This window comes from Phyllobates terribilis, unplaced genomic scaffold, assembly GCF_046119375.1.
Source record: "Phyllobates terribilis strain yellow unplaced genomic scaffold, ASM4611937v1 Scaffold_4__5_contigs__length_816908805, whole genome shotgun sequence".
Classification (NCBI taxonomy): Eukaryota; Metazoa; Chordata; class Amphibia; order Anura; family Dendrobatidae; genus Phyllobates; species Phyllobates terribilis.
This window is the reverse complement of record NW_027362764.1, coordinates 596,142,299-596,152,495: the sequence shown is the minus strand read 5'-3', so window position 1 is coordinate 596,152,495 and position 10,197 is coordinate 596,142,299.

Here is a 10,197-nt window from a genome sequence, read left to right as displayed (position 1 = left end):
AGGTTAGCACAATAATAGGCAGATATGTTAGGGAGACTCAGGCCTCCATTGCTTTTGTTTTTATATAAGATTTCAGCAGATATCCTCGCACATTTTTTGTCCCAGATGTAGGAGTTGATCTGGTTCTGTATTTTTTGAATGAAACAAAGGGGTATATTTAATGGTAAGTTACGAAAGAAATATAAGATTTTGGGGAGGACAAACATTTTAACGGATAAAACCCTACCCCACCATGACAAATCCTTTTTCAGGAGATTCGTCAGATCTCCTCGGACGACGTCATTAATTAGGTCTAGATTGGCAGAGAGTGTTGAGTCGATAGATTTACCAACTACAATCCCCAAATAGGTCAGATTGTCCTTGGCTGAATCAAAAGAAAATTTTGAATGTAAAGCTTCTCTCGTTTGATGGTCCAAATTAATGTTTAAAAGTTTTGATTTTTTTTTATTAATCTTAAAGTAAGAAATCTGGGAGAATGAATCCAGAACTTCCAAGACCTTATTAACCGAATTTATTGGATCCAGCAAGGAAAGCATGACGTCATCCGCGAAGAGACTAATTTTGAATTCCCGGGAAGGGGCAGAGATCCCCTTAATGTCAGTGCTTTCTCTAATCTTCTGTGCCAAAGGCTCCATAGCCAAAACGAAAAGTAGGGGGGAAAGAGGGCAACCCTGTCTAGTCCCGTTTGTAATAGGGATTGGGTGGGAAAGATAATTGTTGACATAAATTTTAGCTTGAGGGTTAGAATAGAGGGCCAAAATTGAAGAAAGAAAATTATTATTAAAACCAAATTTAATAAGAGTATGTTTTAAATATAGCCAATTTAATCTATCGAATGCTTTTTCAGCATCTAATGCGAGCAAGGAGGTTGGAACTCTAGCTGTATTAATCAATCTCAAAATATTCAAAATTCTTCTAGTGCCATCAGTAGCTTGTCTCCCACCAACGAAGCCAATTTGGTCATCGTTGATGAGATTTGGGAGAATAGTTGAAAGACGATTGGCCAGAATTTTCGAATAAATTTTTATATCGGTATTGATTAGTGAAATAGGTCTATAATTCTTGACATTATCCCTCTCATCTTTTGACTTGGGAATCAAAGTGATAGTGGCCTCCAACATTTCTTGGGGGAAGGAGCAATTTGAAGATGCCAAATTAAAGATTTTAGTAAGAGGAGGGGAAAGGAGTTCACAAAAAGTCTTATAGTATTCATTAATGAACCCATCTGGACCCGGGGCCTTGAAAAATTTAAGTTGCTTAATTGTATTCATAGTTTCAAGGGTAGTAAAAGGTTCATTCAATGACTCAAGATCCAGAGGGCTCAATTTAGGTAGTTTAATTGAAGAGAGAAAATTATTAATTGCTTCTGAGTTAGGTTGGGAGATTAAGGGATCGGATTTGATATTATAGAGTTTCTCATAAAATTCTGCGAACCGATCAGCTATATCTTTCGGATGATAGAGCAATGATCCGTTAACATTTTTTATTTTATCAATTCTATTGTTCGCTCTTTTTTGTTTAACCAAAAGGGCCATAAAACGAGTAGGTTTATTAAGGGCGGCATAATGATTGAACTTTGATTTTTGAATGATCGAGTCGTAGGAAGAAAAAATTTCGGCTTTTAGGTCAATCCTTAGATTTGATAGCTCCTTTTGAATTGTTGGGGAAGGGGAAGGAGGGTTAATCTGTGCTAGTTCTTTTTCTTTGATTAGTTTTTGAAGGGAATTCATTTTGGCTCTTTTTTCTTTTTTTTCCAATGAGGATATCTGTATTAGTACACCCCGAAGCACAGCTTTGTGGGCACACCAACTAGAGAAGGGGTTAGACAGATCCGGGGTTTCATTTTCTTTAAAATAATTTGAAATTGCATTTTCAATAGTTTTTTTATTCTTTGGATTATGGATAAGGGAAGATTTGCACTTCCAGAGGAATCCGTTTCTTAAAAGAGGGCCAATGTGGAGTTCACACGTTATGGGGGCATGATCCGATATAGACCTGGGTCCTATGGAGATATTTGAGAATTTAGATAAAGAGAAGACGTCGGTTAACATTAGATCAATTCTGGAGGCCGTTTGATGTGCATCTGAAAAGTGAGAAAACTCTTTGGAAGTAGTATTGAAACATCTGAAAATGTCGAAAAGTTCATTTCTATGAAGCCAATTATTTAGAGTAGCATATAGGTGACGACTAGGAGAAGAAGAGTCAATTAACCCATCCGGTACCATATTAAAATCCCCCAAAAGGATCAATTCACCTCTCCTAACCTCCTCCACTTTCCTTAAAACTTTATTTAAAAAAGAAATTTGCTTCTTATTTGGGGCATATACGTTTGCAATTGTACACTCATGATTGTTTAATTTGCAGTTCAGTATGTGATATCTGCCATTGACATCCCCATGCTGATCTAATAGTTCAAATGGAACCGAATTTTTAATCAGTGTTGCTACGCCAGCTTTTTTCCGTTCGCTGATGGATTCAAAAATATGGGGATATTCTTTATGAGAAAATTTAGGATGTTTCCCCTCAGCGAACCTGGTCTCTTGTAGACACGCCACATCCGCTCCAAGATGAATTAATTCCTTCCATAGGGAGAATCTTTTGCTGGGGCTATTCAGACCTCTTACATTGTATGAGACAACCTTAATAGGCATAGACCAGGGAAACAGTCAAAATGTATCCAAAGAAGAGAAAAGCGAGATTAAATGATCCTGCAGACCACCTCAAGCGGTAAAACCACCGACAATCAAAACTGGGAGATGGTATTTTAATAGGTTGAAAAATGTGTTACAGACCACAATTCAAAGGAGAAAATTTGTCAAACAAACAGCAACAATAACAGTCGCTAGGTATTCAAGATACCAGCAAAAGAAATAAAAAAAATGAATCAAAAACTTCCTGAGGGAACCTTTACCTGAAAGGTTCTCCCTCGGTTTTGGGGGAAAAAAGTGTGTGGACACTACCTGAGGGCATGATATAAAGAAGATTAATATGAGTCTCGGGACTCCAAAGCCGGCCAGGACTTAAAAAAAAGAGGCAAAAGTAAAATTTTAAGACTTAAGTAAGTCAAATAATGATTGCTACACTATGAATTTTCACAATTAGGTTAGGTAATTAGTAACCCACATATTATATGATATAAGGAATAAAGTTTTAGAGAGGATCCAGTGATAGCTCCCCCCCTTCTCAGCGATTAGGAGCTTTTGAATCTTTCAAGGGAATGTCTTTTATAAATTCAAAGAATTTGGGGCCTTCGTCTGGATCTGAGAGAGTAGAAGTTTTCCCCTTAAAAAAAATCAGCAGTTTCACTGGGAAACCCCACCTATACGGAATACCCATATCTCTCAATCTGTCAGTGGTTAATTTATAGGCCCTTCTCGCATCCATCGTCTCCCTAGAAAAATCTGAGAAGATTTTTAGGTGTGAAAAGGGTTCAGGAAATTTCTTTTCCTCTCTAATAAAACTTAAAATTCTCTCCTTAGTGGAGAAGAAGTGCAATCTTATTAACGTGTCTCTAGGTAAATCAGGGGAGATAGACGACGGGCGAAATAGGCGGTGAGCCCTGTCTATAATAAGATCCTGTTCAGACAAAGAAGGGATGGATTTGTGAAGTAAGTCTTGAACATAAGAGAGAAGGTCAGAGGGGGAGACACTTTCAGAGATGCCCCTAATTTTCAGGTTATTTCTTCTGCTTCTGTCTTCTAGATCAGCCACTTTTAATCTAAGTCTATGAAGCTCAGATTTAATCTCAAGATTTTCTGAGGAGACTTTATCTATTTTACCTTCTACCGTATTAAGTCTCTTGGTGTTTTCCTCTAATTTAACACCGAAGGCGCTTAAAGTAGACTTCATGGAGTCAACCTGTCTATCAAATCCCAACTTCATGTTGTTATCAATCCTTTTGGTCAGGTTGTCCAGGAAAGAGGAAAGGTCAAAATTTTCTAGATTTTGAGAAGTGGGCAATTTTAACGGAACACTGATCATAGAATCAGGAGATAAAGGAGATGGATCTTTTTTTAAACGCCTCCTTTCTGGGCTTGGGTTAGGGGAAGTATCTGAGGAATCATCCTCTGAATTAGTTGCGAGGGGGGAAAATTTATTGCCCCAGTCACCAGGATCTCTTCTTTTTGAGGACACGGACAAATCCATATCCTCCTCTTTTTTACCTCTGGCTGTTTTAACAGAGGCAGGTTTAGAAATAGAAACCCTTTGCTGTTTTGGGGAAGTTACAGTTTTAGAGGAATCTTTGGTGGGAGTATACATTTTAGAAGTTGGGTTATCTTCCGGGTTTCTATGGGGTGATCTGGACTTGATTGGGCTAATAATATTAACAGAATCTTCTGAGGGGTTAGAAAAGGAAAAACGCTGGGAGGTCTTCCCTCTTACCGCATTAGTTTTAAGGGGAATCTCTAAAGATTTTTGTGAATTTTTTTTGTTTGTTGCCATTATAGACCCTAGAATACACCAAAGGGGTATCAATAAACAACAATTGGAACTATTGGCTAGAATAAGATCACAATGCCCAAAATAATTCCAGCAGACGGCTGGTGTATACACAAAGAATATATAACCTGAAAAATAGAAAATTGCAGAAATATGTCCTTCTCAGTATTTTAAATAGCAGACAGTTATAATACGAGTCAAGGGGTGAATGATTATACAGCCAATGTGACGACCGACAAAACACCTTTAACCATGCATAATTCACAATCAGCAGATTTAAAAAGAGAAAAGGAGAAAAAGGTAAATAAAATATATAATCAATCAGTACTCAAAAAAAGTTTTCCAAAGATAAAGGCAGTCAGTTGAACCAAAGACTTCAGAGAATTTCGCCAGGAGAAAATGAATAATTATTAGGACAAATAATAATCAATGCAGTCCAAAGGTAGTAGTAATGTTCAAATTATTTTTATATCCAGGAGAACAAGCAGGTAAATTGTAGGTACTGTCCCTTTAAGGCAATAATAACTGAGAAGGGAGATTTACAAGAAGATCCTCCAAAGGGTTAATATAAAATTTTGCAAACCAGATCCTATAAAGATCTGTAAAATTCTGTGGGCAACAGTTTTATGTGCACTATCTGGTGTTTTAATAGACTGCTTATAAGTACTGATATCAGATCAGCACCATGGACAGCAGAGCAGAGCGACGCTGCAGCAGGAGGCAGGAGAATTTCACTAATATAAGATCAGCACCATGGACAGCAGTGCAAAGCGACTCTGCAGCAGGAGGCAGGAGAATTTGACTAATATAAGTTCAGCACCATGGACAGCAGTGCAGAGCGACGCTGCAGCAGGGGGCGGGAGAATTTGAAAATATCAGCTGATTGTGGGTATGAGACAGTGGAGGACAGCGGTGCTGCTGCAGCGAGGGACCAAGGGCTTGATCAAAGCTCAGCGGCGTTACCACAGGAGGGGGAGGCAGTCACAGAGGTCAGCAGGGTCCAGACACCTGAGGAGCACTGTCAGCAAAGCGGCACAACGGGGATAAATGGAGCGGACCTCAGGTACCGGCGGCGCTCAACAGCTGGGAGCAGGGGGAACGGAGCGGCCCCTTATCAGGGGGAGGGGGGATACCGCCGCCACTGTATAGGTCCTGGGAGCGTGGGGACACCAGCCGTGTATATCGGCAGTGCCCGGTATCAGAAAGAACAGCTGATATGCCGGCTCCGGAGCAGAGGAGGGGGAACCGCTACTATGGGAACAGCCCGGAGTGCAGGTAACAGCCGCAGAGGAGAGGAGAGAGCCGGGCACAGACAGCAGCGGTGGCAGTGAGCCGAGGGGGGAAAGGGACGCAGCAGCTTCACAGGGACACGAGGGGACACCGCTACCACCGGAGCAGCCCCGGAACCCTGGACAACGGACCCCCAGAAACCCAGTAAGAGCCCTGACCTTAACCTGGAGTATGAAGTCCCGCTCCGTCACAGTCTCCTGAGCTCCGCGTCAGACAAGCTAGGCTCTCAGTCCCTCGCCGGCAGCAGGGGTCTTGTCCTCGGGGTCCAGTGGGGTTAAGGTTATTTGGTCCGGGGGTGGTAGTGCCGCTTCTTTATGGGTTGGGGTCCTGCGGGTCCGGTCCGGTCCTCCGTGGGGCTGCGACAGTAGATTGCAGGGCTGGGTATTTTCAGGTTGTCGCCGGTGTCTCGGTCTCAGTCTCCTCTTCTCCTCTCTTCTTGGGTCCGGTGTCGGGACAGCTGATGCTGCTGTAGGGTCCTGCTCCCGGGGTAAAGAGCAGAGCAGGCCTGCGCTGCTATCACAGTCACTTCAAAGCCACGCTGCAGAGTGACTGGAAACAAGAAAAGGGCCGCCAGTGATCGTCTGGGTGTCGGGACCAGAACCAGAATGTGCCACACCGTGGGATAAAGGTAAGCTCTGACACCAGTCAGGGGGCCCAGTATATAGTGTTCTGTTAAATGGGGTGAGAGAAATATGTGCCCCCACCGATCTATAAGCTTAAAGGGGCACGTCACAGCCTCAAGGACTGGAATGCTCACCAGGACTTACCGCAGCTGCATATAAAGCCTGCTGGCAGTCCTTAAGTCCGATATAGAACGGTGTAATCCTGGGTCCGGAGGTAAAAAGGCATAAATGGGTCCACAATCCTGTAGGGCCACGTTGCAGAGTCACTTCAATGGTGGTTTCTGAGCCTCACCCAAATGTCTGAGCACAAAGCATCTCCAGGGTTGATGGGGTTAGCCGGGATTCCTTGGTGTCAAAATGATCCCTGAATGATAGGAAGTCAAATTATATAGGAATTTTGAAAAATAATCTTCTTTTGTTGCTTAAAAAGTAGCTTTTAAGGCAAAGCCCTCAGGGAGCTCAGGATCAGGCTGCCATCTCGTCCTGTGCTCAGGCCACTCCCTCCAGCCTCTGTTTGAAGACGTCCATTGAAGGGGAACTCACCACCTCTCGTGGCAGCCTGTTCCACTCATTAATCACCCTAACTGTCAAAAACTTTTTTCTAATATCTAATCTGTGTTAGAACCTTGCTCTTAGGTTTTTTCCTTTGCTGGTCACATGACCTTGTTGGCCTATTTAATCCTGCTCCGCCCTTCTGGCTTTGCTGGACTTCATTGTATAACTACTTTCTAGCTAGCCTGTGCTCTGTATCTAACTCTGTTAGTTTGCTTGGTCTACGGACCTCTATGTTCTATATATTTTGTTTGTTCGTCTGTCTGCTACTATTTCTGTTAGGAGGTGTCCCATTTTCCTCCCAGTCCTTAGTACTTGTAGGGATTCCTTCCCCACATCTATAGGTCTCCGTACAGACTAGCTTAGGACTTTAGCAGGTCTGATCGCAGGATCAGGTTCCCTGTTACATCGTAGGGATTCAGCTGAGTTCTATCGTAGGGACAGATCTCCTCTCTTTCCTTAGCTCTGGTAGCAGAACATAACAGTAAGTCCAGCCTGCAAATTCTCTAAGGAAAGATTTTTCTGTTCCATCATGGTGTCGGTTCAGGATTTGGCTCATCGCCTGCAGGGACTCTCTCTGGAGGTGGCCGAGCTCCGTCAGCACGTGAGTAACTGTCCTGGAGCACATTTCTTGGAGCCTAAGGTATGTTTGCCGGATTTATTTTTTGGTGAACACCGAGAATTTTTTTTCATTTAAAAATGCTTGCTTATTGTATTTTCGTTTGAGACCCAAGTCCTCTGGGGATGAATCCCAGCGCATAGGGTTCATAATGTCACTTTTGCGCAAAGAGCCTCAGGAGTGGGCCTTTTCTTTGCAACCTAGTGATACATGCTTCAGATCAGTGGATAGTTTTTTTTCTGCTTTGGGACTATTATATGATGATCCTGACCGTGTCGCATCAGCTGAGACTGAGTTGAGACGTTTGAAACAGGGATCAGGTAATGTGGAAAAATATTGTACTCATTTCCGTCGTTGGTCTACTCAAACAGTGTGGAACGATTCTGCTCTGAAAAGTCTATTTCTTGCTGGGCTCAATGAAAGGGTTAAAGACCTGCTAATTGCTTATCCTACACCTGAAGATTTGCAACAGGCTATGCAATTAGCTATACGGGTGGATAGGAGACTGCGTGCAAGGGTTAATGAGAGCAAATCCTCTGCTATGTCAGTTTCTGGTTATGAGAATGTGTGTACTAACAGTGGTGAACCGATGGAGATTGGATCGGTGGCACCTCGCTCTCAAGAAAAAGACCGTAGATTTTTTGAAGGCTTGTGTTTCTATTGCGGAAAATCTGGTCATTTGATTAAAGGCTGTGAGTTTCGTATGAAGAAAGAAAAAAAAATGGTCAGTCATGCCCGTATTGCCTGTTTAAATTCCAAGGGTGTATTTTTAGCTGCTTCCACGATTGCTCAGGAAAAATTAATGGAATTTTGGGTGTTTGTTGATTGTGGGTCTACTCTGAATGTAATTGATGGGGGATTCTTGGAAAGACCCAATTTAAAACCCGAACCTTTATCATCCCCCATTGCTGTGGTTTCTGTGGATGGTTCCCCTTTGAAGAATATTACTCTCAAGGTCTGTGAATTTCCTCTCACTATTAATGGTGTTCACCATGAGAAATTGGATTTGGTAGTTTTGAATAACTTGCCTTCTCCAGTAATATTGGGATTGCCCTGGTTAAAATTTCACAATCCTGTACTGGATTGGTCTACCAGTGAAATTAAATCCTGGAGCCATAAATGTTATGACAAGTGTTGTAACGGGCGTATTGCAGCTTTGGATAGGGGAGAATTGCCTGTTCCTATTCAGGATTTTTGGAGAGTTTTTTCTGAGAAGGAATCGCAGGTTTTGCCTCCCCATAGAGACTATGATTGTTCTATTGAATTTGTCCCTGAAGCGACTCTTCCTAAAAGTCGTTTATTTAACCTTACTATTCCTGAGAGGAAGGCTTTGGAGGAATACATACAGACAAGTTTGGCCGCCGGTCACATTAGGCCTTCTAAGTCTCCTGTGGCGGTTGGATTTTTTTTTGTAAAAAAAAAGGACGGCGGTTTACGTCCTTGTCTGGATTTTCGTGAGATTAACAAAATTACTGTACGCAATCCTTACCCACTGCCATTGATTCCTGATCTGTTTAACCAGTTAATGGGGGCCAAGTGGTTCTCTAAAATTGACCTTAAGGGGGCATAAAATCTGTTGCGCATGAAGGAGGATGACGAATGGAAGACTGCTTTTAACACTCCTGTGGGTCATTTTGAGAATCTGGTTATGCCTTTTGGTCTTACTAATGCTCCTGCATTTTTTCAGAATCTTATTAATGACATCATTAGACCTTTGATCGGCAAAAATGTGGTTGTGTATTTGGATGACATTTTGATTTATTCGCCGGATCTGGAGTCTCATTGGCGGAGCGTACGTGAGGTATTACAGTTATTAATGGACAATTCACTTTTTGCTAAGCTGGAGAAATGTGAGTTCGCTGTACAGAGAATTCGTTTTTTGGGTTACATTATCTCCAGCGATGGTTTTGAGATGGACCCGGTGAAAGTTCAAGCTGTACAGGAATGGCCTAGGCCTATTGGTTTGAAATCGATACAGAGGTTTTTAGGTTTCGCCAATTATTACAGAAAATTCATAAAAAAATTTTCTAGTATTGTCAAACCTCTGACCGATCTCACCAGGAAAGGTGCTAATGCGGTTCAGTGGTCTTCTGAGGCCATTGAAGCTTTTGTGTATCTCAAGGAGAGGTTCACCTCTGCTCCCATCCTTATGCAGCCTGATGTGACTAAGCCGTTTTTGGTTGAGGTTGATGCTTCCTCTGTGGGGGTTGGCGCAGTATTGTCTCAGGATAACGGGGATGGATTACATCCCTGTGCCTTTTTTTCAAAAAAATTTTCGGAGACTGAACTGAATTATGATATTGGTAATCGGGAATTATTGGCTATTAAACTCGCATTTGAACACTGGCGCCACTTCTTGGAAGGTGCGGAATTTCCCGTTCAGGTTCTTACGGATCATAAAAATCTGATATATCTTGATGCTGCCAAGCGCCTGAATGCCCGTCAGGCTAGGTGGGCACTGTTTTTCTCGCGGTTTAATTTCTCCGTTACTTACATCCCTGGTACTAAGAATGTTAAGGCGGATGCCTTGTCTCGCAGTTTTTCTCCCATAGTCGGTGCTGAGAAAGAGGAGAACATTTTACAAGAAGGTGTTGTGATAGCTGCTTTGGACTCTGTTTTGGAAGATGAGATTCTTAAAGCACAGGAGAATGCCCCATCTAACACTCCTCATGG